The sequence below is a fragment of the Pteropus vampyrus genome, unplaced genomic scaffold (genome assembly GCF_000151845.1).
Source record: "Pteropus vampyrus isolate Shadow unplaced genomic scaffold, Pvam_2.0 Scaffold1000000569, whole genome shotgun sequence".
NCBI classification, from domain to species: Eukaryota; Metazoa; Chordata; class Mammalia; order Chiroptera; family Pteropodidae; genus Pteropus; species Pteropus vampyrus.
In genome coordinates this window covers 118,822-129,911 of record NW_011914971.1, presented here as the reverse complement: position 1 = coordinate 129,911, position 11,090 = coordinate 118,822, and the positions used below count along the sequence as shown (strand labels likewise).

The 11,090-nt window shown below is 49.8% G+C and overlaps 1 pseudogene; it reads right to left on the bottom strand.

The window, feature by feature from the left end:
* Positions 1 to 4,319: 4,319 nt before the first annotated feature.
* Positions 4,320 to 9,088, bottom strand: LOC105311138 (annotated as a pseudogene).
* Between the last annotated feature and the right edge of the window lie 2,002 nt (positions 9,089 to 11,090).

Sequence of the window (11,090 nt, the reverse complement as noted above, 5' to 3'; positions counted from 1 at the left end):
CGACCCATGAGCACAGCCAAGCTCGAGGTCCCAGCTGTGAGACACCCTCTCCCAAGCACCTGCGGACCTGGGGCACTTGCTGCCCTGGGTCCCACCCTTCCATAGGTGCAGGCTGCACTGCTGTGCGCAGCCCGGCGGCTGCTCAGGATTGGGTCCCAGAGGCAGGACCTAGCTCCAGGAAGATCCCGCGGCATGAGAACACCTATGCCCCTGCACCCCTCAACGCTGGTTTTGGTCCCGCACATTGGGGTTCTGACAGGCATTCCTGCTGTCATCAGATCAGGGTTGTCCTGGAACAAGACTTTCCACCACTGGAAGGACCCCCCTGAGCTGGAACCCCTGTGTGCCAAATGTGGCACAAAGTGCAGAATCACTCTAGAGAGATTGCTCCTGGTCTCCCTTTTTTTCTGTGTGGCTTGGGGCCAGAGAGGAAGCAATCTGCACAAGGAGCAGACCACGCAGGGACCAATCCTGGAGTGCACTATCCATTCTGGACAGGTCACTTCCGCCGTCCCGTGTGACAAATCTTGTGTGGTGTCTTTGTCTCCTGCAGGGCTCTGGGATAAGCAAGGCTAGAATCACATAAGAATTACTACATGATGGCAGGCCAGTCTCTCATCCTTTTAAGTCCCCAACTCTCCCCTGGAGCAGACCTTGGGCCATGTGTTTATGTAAAGGTCACCAGACTGGGAGTGACACTGAGTTCTCTAGTCCTGGCTTTTCCACCTGTTGTTAAGTCATCTTTTCTAGAATTCAGGAGGCAAGGATGTGCAAGCTTAGAAAGTGTATTGTGGAGACAATTAACCATTCCTGACTTGCTTTAATTCTGCAGATTTGGCCCTAGAGGTGGCTTTTTTATATCTGTGATCTCAGAGCTGAAGAAGGTGGAGACAGGTTGGGACCCTTTCCCCTTCCCTCCTCCCACACCTATAGATGATGGTGGGACATCAGAGCTTCTCAGTCGCTGCATATTTATGGACACTCTGTGTCACTTTGCCTCTTTTCTTGGATCCAACCTTTTCAGTTCTTCACCCACATCCCACCCAAGTTTCACAGTATCGACTATCAGATAGTTACCCACACATAGTCACACCCTGTTCCATTCATCCAGAATTCCTCCCCTGGGGTTAATAGAGGAAAAGGCAGGTCACCAGTGACCATGACCATTCATTCATTTGTGGCAGGAGTGAACACAGCCCTCATCATCATCCTCCCTGAGGCTCACACCTACGCACACACAAAGCAGGAAGTGCCATCTGTCTGGTCTCTACATGTGGGAAAGGCAGAGGTGGGGGAGGGCGAGCTGTACATTTTATTCAGGCTAAGCTGAGAGGGGTTCACAAGGCCATCCCCATCGCAGCCTTCATTAGGTGAAAAGGGATCTTAAGGAGTCTTTAGGGCCCAAGAGATCCAGGGGCAAGATTTCTCTTGCTTCTGAACTCATGGCCCAGCAGCTCCCCACCCCAAAACTTCCTGACAATTCTTGGAGCCTGAGTGGGAATGACCAACCCTGTGAGGCCCCTGTAAACCTATTTCCTACAGCTGCACAATTTCAAAGCTGAGTGGAAGCAGGAGAAAGATGAGTTGAACCAGATCCTCGAGTGGAGTTTTTATGTTTTTTTCGTCTTGTTTTAGAGTAGTTTTTGTTGTTTGAGTAATGAAAGTATTGTGAAAATATCAGGGGCAATGAAGGGACTTGGGTTAAGGAGTAAGCTTGCAATTCCACGATCAGCCTCCCTCCATGCCCCTTTCTTCTCGAGGCCAAAGCACACACCTAGCAAGCACAAGGAAAAGTCACTACACCACCCTTTTATGAGAAAAAAACATATATTGGGGAAAAGTAAATATTTTGAATGTACTAATGAGAAAACGCTTCTCTACATGGACTGATTTTTTTTTTTCTTGGAGACATATTTGCCTACTAGAAAAGCTAGTGAAGCATGGACCATGCAAGACACCTTCTTGAAAAAGACAATAATGCCTTGGGCAATGTGGTTAGTGGCCTGGCGTGCCTCGCATCTTTGGCCTATACTGGCAGGCACTCGCTAGAGACAGTGTCTTCTTGTGGGGTAGAGATGGGAGGCAACTCAGTTCCAGCTGCTCATCATCGAATCTGACACTTTTCAGGGACTGCCCCGTCTGACGTGCCTTTCCCTGATGGACAATTCTGGTCCTAGGAGTCAGCCTGCTGACTGCAGGCCATGTAACTCATCATTCTCGCTTGCTCTGTGTAGAAAAGAAGGCTGTAGTAGCAGAAATACCCACATACTGGGCCTTGAAGTTCCCGTTTGTGCTCCTTTAACTTCGTGGCATGAAGTCCATGGTGAATGGCCATTTTCTTCTCTAGAATCTGTCCCACAGCTGTCATGAGCTCCTGAGCCTCCACATTCTCGCTGTCCATAATTGATCTGCTTTTGACTGGCCATTGGCTCTGGGCAGTGGCTGATCTGGGCTTGCACTTTTCAGAGCATCCTGACCTTTAAGTTTTTTACGGGGGAAAATCCACTGGACAAAAGCCTCATCCTTTTTTTCTGAAGAAGTTTTTTTAAAACACCCTGTTCCTTCTCTGTTATCATATGGAGGTATTTCCTCCCAACAGAGTCTACAGTTTCCGCAGCCTGGACAGAGGGACTCATACCCTTGTCTTGAGAGGTCCCCTATTTCTCAAGCTTTTCTGCATTCTCTCCTGGGTCAGGCCTCCTGAGGTCCTGTCTCTCATAAGTAGGGACAATCATCTTGTTCTGATTCTTCCAAAAGTCTTGATATGTTTTGGTCCTGGGCTCTTGCTACCATGGACTGCTGCTTGGGCAACATAGCACCTGGGAAACTAGCACTCTCTGGGGATGGCACTGAGGCACCTGAGACGCCAAGTTGTCAGCAGCAAGGGGCTTGTGTACGGGACAGTCTTATGGCAGATTCTCTGACTGTACCTTTACGTTGGACTTAAACTCACTAACCACCTCTGCGTTAAGGCATAGCTCTTCTAGATCTTGGAAAACAGTCATTTTAAGGTATAGGGGACTTATACTAGTCCCTGGAGCCTCTAAACTACTCAAATGTGCATTTGTGTTTGGGGACTTTGTCAGCACTTTGGTTCCCAAGATGTCTCTAGACTCTGGTTGAAAAGCAGGGGACAGTGTAGCCTCCCCTGCCTCCCTGGCTTCCTTGGCCCTCAAAGATTGGGGTCCTATGTTCATCTCTGGCACTGTTACCTGATGGCTGGGGTCTTGTGAGGCATGTAGACCACTCTTCCCTCCTGGCTCATTCCTGGACATTGTTGAACCTGGACTGGGCTCTGTGCTGTCCTTCATGGCCCACTCCACAGTCCCACTCTGCCAGGTGAGTGTGACGGCCTGAGGTGGCGACCTGCCCTCCTGTCTAGCCAGAGAGGCCTTTGTGGTCCCATGGTCATCACCAAGTGGGATCTGTCCCAGAGCCCTCTGGATTTCCTCACACACAGGTAAGGGGGCCAGGAGAGGCCTCTCCAGGGTGGGAACTGACTCCTCTCCTATCGCTTTCTCTCCTAGATGGAGCTGAGGAGTCTTTCCAAGGACCTCATCAAACTGGATTATTGAGTGGTCTCCAGGGACACAAGGAGCTGTCCTGACAGGTGTGGGAGCAGGACCATTCCTGCTGTCATCAGATCAGTGTTGTTCTAGAACAGGACTCTCCACCACTGCAAGGACACCCGAGCTGGGCCCCCTGTGTGCCAAGTGTGGCACAAAGTGCAGAATCACTCTAGAAAGATTGTTCCTGGTCTCCCTTTTTTCTGTGTGGTTTGGGGCCAGAGAGGAGGCAAGCGACACTAGGAGCAGGCCACGCCGAGGACCAATCCTGGACTGCACCACCCATTGTGGACAGGTCACTTCTGCGCTCCCGTGTGATAAATCCTGTGTGGTGTCTTCGTCTCCTGCAGGGCTCTGGGATAAGCAAGGCTAGAATCACATAAGAATTATTACGTGATGGCAGGCCAGTCTCTCATCCTTTTAAGTCCCCAACTCTCCCCTGGAGCAGACCTTGGGCCATGTGTTTATGTAAAGGTCACCAGACTGGGAGTGACACTGAGTTCTCTAGTCCTGGCTTTTCCACCTGTTGTTAAGTCATCTTTTCTAGAATTCAGGAGGCAAGGATGTGCAAGCTTAGAAAGTGTATTGTGGAGACAATTAACCATTCCTGACTTGCTTTAATTCTGCAGATTTGGCCCTAGAGGTGGCTTTATTATATCTGTGATCTCAGAGCTGAAGAAGGTGGAGACAGAGGTTGGGGCCCTTTCCCCTTCCCTCCTCCCATACCTGTAGATGATGATGGGACATCAGGGCTTCTCGGTCGCTGCATATTTATGGACACTCTGTGTCACTTTGCCTCCTTTCTTGGATCCAACCTTTTCAATTCTTCACCCACATCCCACCCAAATTTCACGGTATCCGACTGTCAGATAGTTACCCACATACAGTCACACCCTGTTCCATTCATCCAGAATTCCTCCCCTGGGGTTAATAGAGGGAAAGGCAGGTCACCAGTGACCATGACCATTCATTCATTTGTGGCAGGAGTGAACACAGCCCTCATCATCATCCTCCCTGAGGCTCACACCTACGCACACGCAAAGCAGGAAGTGCCATCTGTCTGGTCTCTACATGTGGGAAAGGCAGAGGTGGGGGAGGGCGAGCTGTACATTTTATTCAGGCTAAGCTGAGAGGGGTTCACAAGGCCATCCCCATCGCAGCCTTCATTAGAGTGAGAAGGGACCTTAAGGAGTCTTTAGGGCCCAAGAGATCCAGGGGCAAGATTTCTCTTGCTTCTGAACTCAGGGCCCCAGCAACTCCCCACTCCAAAACTTCCTGACAATTCTTGGAGCCTGAGTGGGAATGACCAACCCTGTGAGGCCCCTGTAAACCTATTTCCTACAGCTGCACGATTTCAAAGCTGAGTGGAAGCAGGAGAAAGATGAGTTGAACCAGAGCCTTGAGTGGAGTTTTTATGGGTTTTTTTCATCTTGTTTTAGAGTAGTTTTTGTTGTTTGAGTAATGAAAGTATTGTGAAAATATCAGGGGCAATGAAGGGACTTGGGGTAAGGAGTAAGCTCGCAATGCCACGATCAGCCTCCCTCCATGCCCCTTTTTTCTCGAGGCCAAAGCACACACCTAGCAAGCAGAAGAAGTCACTACACCACCCTTTTATGAGAAAAAAAAAAACATATATTGGGGAAAAGTAAATATTTTGAATATGCTAATGAGAAAAACGTTTTTCTATATGGACTAATTTTTTTTTTCTTGGAGACATATTTGCCTACTAGAAAAGGCTAGTGAAGCATGGACCAGGCAAGACCCTTCCTCGAAAAAGATAATGCCATGGGCAGTGTGGTTGGTGGCCTGGCGTGCACGGCATCCTTGGCCTATACTGGCAGGCACTGACTGGAGACAGTGTTTTCTTGGGGGCCAGGGATGGGTTGCGACTCACTTCCAGCTGCTCATCATCGAATCTGACACTTTTCAAGGACTTCCCAGGTCTGACTTGCTTTTCCCTGATAGAACAATTTTGGTCTTTGGAGTCAGCCTGCTGACTGTGAGGGGTGTAATTCATCATTCTCGCTTGCTCTGTGGAGTAAGGAAGGCAGCAGACACACACACATACTGGGGCTGGGTGTTCCCGTTTGTGCTCCTTTAACTTCGTGGCATGAAGTCCATGGTGAATGGCCATTTTCTTCTCTAGAATCTGTCCCACAGCTGTCATGAGCTCCTGAGCCTCCACATTCTCGCTGTCCAGAATTGATCTGCTTTTGACTGACTGTTGGCTCTGGGCAGTGGCTGATTTGGGCTTGCACTTTTGCAAAGCATCTTGACCTTGGAATTTTTTATGGGGGAAAATCCACTGGACAAAGTGCCTCATCTTTTTTTGAAGCTTTGTAAAACACTTTGTTTTTTCTCTGGCAGCAGCTGGAGGTGTTTCTTCCCAACAGAGCCTACTGTTTTTCTGGCTTGGGCAGAGGAACTCATACTCCTGTCTTGACAGGTCCCCAATTTCTCGAGCTTTTCTGCATGCTCTCCTGGGTTGGGCCACCTGCAGTCCTCTCTCTCATAAGTAGGGACAAACATCTCGCTCTGATTCTTCCAAAAGCCTTGATATCTTTTGGTCCTGGGCTCCTGCTGCTCTGGACTGCTGCTTGAGGCTGCCTTGAGGCCACACAGCATCTGGAAAACTAGCTTGTTTCCATTGGGCACTCCCTGGGGATGGCACTGAGGCACCTGAGAGGCCAAGTTGTCAGTAGCAAGGGGCTTGTGTATGGGACACTCGTGTGGCAGGTTCTCTGACTGTACCTTTACGTTGGACTTAAACTCACTAACCATCTCTGTGTTAAGGCGTGGCTCTCCTGGATCTTGGAGAACAGTCATTCTAGGGTATAGGGGACTTTTACTGGTCCCTGGAGCCTCTAAACTACCCAAATGTGCATTTTTGTTTTGGGACTTTGTCAGCACATTGGTTCCCAAGATGTCTCTAGACTCTGGTTGAAAAGCAGGGGACAATGTGGCCTTCCCTGCCTCCCTGGCTTCCTTGGCCCTCAAAGATTGGGGTCCTATGTTCATCTCTGGCACTGTTACCTGATGGCTGGGGTCTCGTGAGGCATGTAGACCACTCTTCCCTCCTGGCTCGTTCCTGGACATTGTTGAACCTGGACTGGGCTCTGTGCTGTCCTTCATGGCCCACTCCACAGTCCCACTCTGCCAGGTGAGTGTGACGGCCTGAGGTGGCGGCCTGCCCTCCTGTCTAGCCAGAGAGGCCTTTGTGGTCCCATGGTCATCACCAAGTGAGATCTGTCCCAGAGCCCTCTGGATTTCCTCACACACAGGTAAGGGGGCCAGGAGAGGCCTCTCCAGGGTTGGAACTGACTCCTCTCCTATCGCTTTCTCTCCCAGATGGGGCTGAGGAAGTTTTCCAAGGACCTCAGCAAGCTGGACTATCGAGTGGTCTCCAGGGACACAGGGAGCTGAGGGAGGAAAGGCAAACTGCAGAGTGGGTGAGGGTTGTACCTTTTTTAAGATTTTAATGGACTTGAGCTTGAGGGGCAGGCCCCACATGTGCCTCACCCAAAACTTTGTCATACGTGCTTCTAGCATATCTCGAGGAAGGAAACCCTGTGGGAGGTGTTCACCCAGGGTTCCCAACCCTTTAAGATTCCCAAATTCCTGGTTTCCATGTGAGCGTTGGACTTGGGAGAAGCATGGTTGACAGCAAGCCAGGATCGACGCACACTCACGGGGATTAAACCCTCGCTGGTTTGCCCCCAATTCCTGCCTAAATGGCCTTTTGGGATGTTTTCTAGATTTTTGTCTAAGCTCCTCGGCAAACCACTTGTCAAGTCCTTTCTTAAAAGCATCCAGTCATTTTCTGACCCTTCAGAGTCTACTTCCTGAAATGCCACTATAGGCCTTTCGGAGGACCTGGAGAGGTTTTTAGGGACCTTGCTCATGTCTTGCTTTAGCTGGAACCCCACCTTCTGTGCATCCTTGCTGCTTTCACCTGTGAAGGAAGAGGGCCGTGAGGCCCCATGCTTGTCCTTTACCGGACATTTCCCTGGTAATTCGCCCTGAAGCTGCCTTAGTTCCAGAGATTCTTGTATCTTCCGAGGTAGCTCCCAGCGGTTTTGGATAAGCCATTTTTGGAGGTGTTGCTCCAGTTGCTTCCGGAGCTCTGGACTGATTGGAATATTCTCGGGAAGGATGGAGCCCACCCAGCTGTCCTCAGGAAGGTTGGGAGTGAAGATATTAAAGACTTCCTGAGATCTTTCGATCACAGACGGCGGAGCCCACCCACTTTCTAGTTGCTTCGGCAACAAGGGCCATTCTGTATTTTGAATCTCAATTGAGGTGAGAGATTTTAGCTCATTCCGGGCTGTCGGGCAAGACACACCACAGGCTCTAATCTGGGATGGAGAAGAAGGTCGTAGGATTTGTACAGGAGATTGGAGATGGGCCTGGGCCTGAGTCAGAGGTGGGGCCTGTAATTGCAGCATGGTTGGAATCAAGGCTTGAGGTTGGAACTCCAGCTGGGGCAGGGGCTGGGAATGGGAAAGCAGTGGAGGTAGTTTAGCCTGCAGATGAATCGGGCAGGCATTTGAGATTCCATTGAATAAGAATGAGGGAGACTGTAGTGTGGAAGAATTCTCAGAGATCCAGGCAGTAGCCACCGGGGATTCGCTGTGCAGAGAGGGGAGACCCCAAAAACGCTGGTTGTATTTTTGCTGTAGATGGTCCCCCAAGACCTTAGGATATGAGAGCTGCTGAGGACTAGGCAGTTGCTCTGGCTTATCTTTCGCGGTCCAGAAGGGTTGGGGGATTGTGGTGTCCTGCTCAGCACCTAGTGATGGCAACATTTTCCCCAAAGAATTCAGGTGGTAGTCTGGGCTCATTTGTTTTGGATATAATCTGTCTTTGTCTTTTTCCTTCGAAATCTTTATCTTGATTCTCTCTGTGACTTGTATCTCCAGGAGATTCTGGTCATCGGATTCGAGTAAGGAGGGGCTAACAGCCTCTACCATTCTGTCTGTGGAGTCTCTCCTGAGCAAGGCCTCTTGTGAGTGGTGGGACAGGTGCTCTTGTTGGGATTTGCACTGTGATGAGTTTGAGAGGCATAAGGCTTTGGCAGCTGCCTGCCACTGAGACGGGGTTAAAATGGAACAGCTTGAGTAGTCAAGGCCTGAGATGGCTGGGACTGCGACAGGAGAAGCTGACAAAGGTGTGTGTGGAGATGAGCTTTGTGGGATGGTCCTGAGTGGGAGTGCCATCAAGTCACACTGAGGAGGTGTCATAGTGGAGTCTGACAGTGGTGGTGCAGAGGAGGCTGTTGGAGGTGGAAAGTGGGCCTCCGAATCATGGAGGCATGAGGTAGAAGGGGAAAGTGCAAGTGGCCGTGGTGAAAGGTCGTCCAGCGGAAAGAAAGGCTCTGGTGGCTGAGAGCCACTCAGGGATGAATGTGAATGAATAGAAATTGAATAAGTAGTAGGACTTTGTGACAGGGCAGAGGCCAGAGGTAGCAGGCGTTCAGTCAGAGGAGCTGGGGAAGCCAACGGGGACATGATGGAAGCAGCATCTTCCACAGGCTCCGCACAGGGCTTGTGGGCTCCCTCAGGAACTGCTTTGCATGCCTCACCAGTGACTTCTTGACCTGAGCTCTGACAAAAGCTGCCTTTGTCAGGGAGCCTTCCCAGGTGGCTGCAGGACACGGAGGCACAAGCTGCAGCCAGGGGCATGTGAAGCCAAGAGGTCCTGCAGGGTGGGCACCTGGTACCTAGGGTCCTCCTCATCCCTGACATATATTCCACAGTGCTCCTGCTGTCTGTCACCCCAGGGTGTAGCTATATCCTGACCCCATTGCTCTCCCTTCCATGTCAGTTCAAGGTGTCCAGCAGCCCAGAGGGTGGCGGACCCGAGAGAAGGGGAAGATTCTTTACCTTTGCAGAAGAGAAATCAGGCCCCAAGTCTCTTCCTGTTCTTGCAGACAATCTCTGCAAACTGGAAATCAAGGGACTGGGTCACGTAGTGAAGTCAGAGCCTGGGGGTCTTACAGGAGGCTAGGGTAATGGCCCTTTAGGGGAGCCACCTTGAAGGGAGGTCTCTGGAGCCCAAGCATTCAAGTCAAGGACAATAATTCCTGACAGTGATGGCAAGGCTCAAGAAAGGTAGAACTTTGTCATTTACAAAATGCTTCCACATCCATTACCCACTGCAGACCACACAACTGCCCCGTGGGGGAGGAAATTCAGGGGACATCTCACAGAGATTTCTTCTGGGATTACTAACGAACTACCTATGAAAGGAAAACACCCTATGCAATAAACCCAACCATTTGTTCCCTATGGCCAGACCATGGAGAACCTATAGAACAAAGACTGAGATTACTGGCAGGCTTTTAATGCTGTGTAGCTATACCATCAGAGGAAAATAGGTAAACAAAGTCTTTAAAAATTCGTGGAAACTAAGAATCACATAATGTAGTGACCTCACCTTTTGAAACAATAGGTTAAGGATAAGACATGGTACGTGCTAACCGCCATGTCTCACTTCTAGTTAGTTATCTGCTAAAAATTTATTAACTAAAGGGATTTACTGGCCGGATCACTGCCTATAGGTACAAAATATTTTAACAATGACGCATTCTGCTTCTGTACCCCTGCTTGCTTACCCACCTCTTAGTTATCAGTTAATGAATGGAGGAGATATAGTCTTTTGTGTAAAGATTAAGGATGTGGGGGATGGGATCGAGGGCTTAAAACCTTTGTGCCCCTGCGTCTCGGGGCTGCTCCTTTGCAAGGACAGCCGCCGGCTAATAAACTGTCTCTTGGACTAGAGCACTCGAGTTGGGCCTGGTTATTTCGGTCACAACAATATAAACTGAATTCCTCAAACACCCGGGGTCTCCCTCATTCTCTTTCTCAGAGAAGGACCACACTCTATGGAGCATTATTCCTTCTCTAATAAATTTCCTTTTGCCTCTAACTCTGGCTTGAACTTTTATTCTTTTGTGTGTGCAGTCAAAGACCCTCTCTCTCTCACTGTAGGTCTTGAGTCTCCACTCAGGTTGATTCGCCCCATCCTGTATATTTTTCCAGGCTAACGATGAAGAGACAAAAGGACATAAACTCGATCCACCCAAGTACACCATGGCTCCCTTATTTTTTTAGAGGGTGCCTGGGAATCAGTCCCAAGCCGTGTAGATCAAGTCGCCTTGGGCATGGTTGATGCCATTCTTGATATTTAGTAGAGGCCAGACCTCTGAGCACAAGTTCATCGGTCCTGTCTATCTTTCCTACTCCTCTTTCTCTAACTTCTCTCAAACTCAGTGCCTCCCATTGGAATTGCAAACACCGGCTGAGGTATGACTTCACCCAGACTCCAAATTAAGACTGCTCAGCCACTTTCGGTCAGATGAGTCTTGGCGAGCGTTCTGTCCCTTCCTTTCAGCTTCTTGCTTTCATTTCCTCTGGGGGCTTGCTACTGGGAAGCAGTGGGCTACAAAAGTTCTCCCCGGCTAATTCCCTGATCTTGCCCCTTAGCCTTTTCCTTGACCCATCCCCTCTCTAGCAGGAACTTATA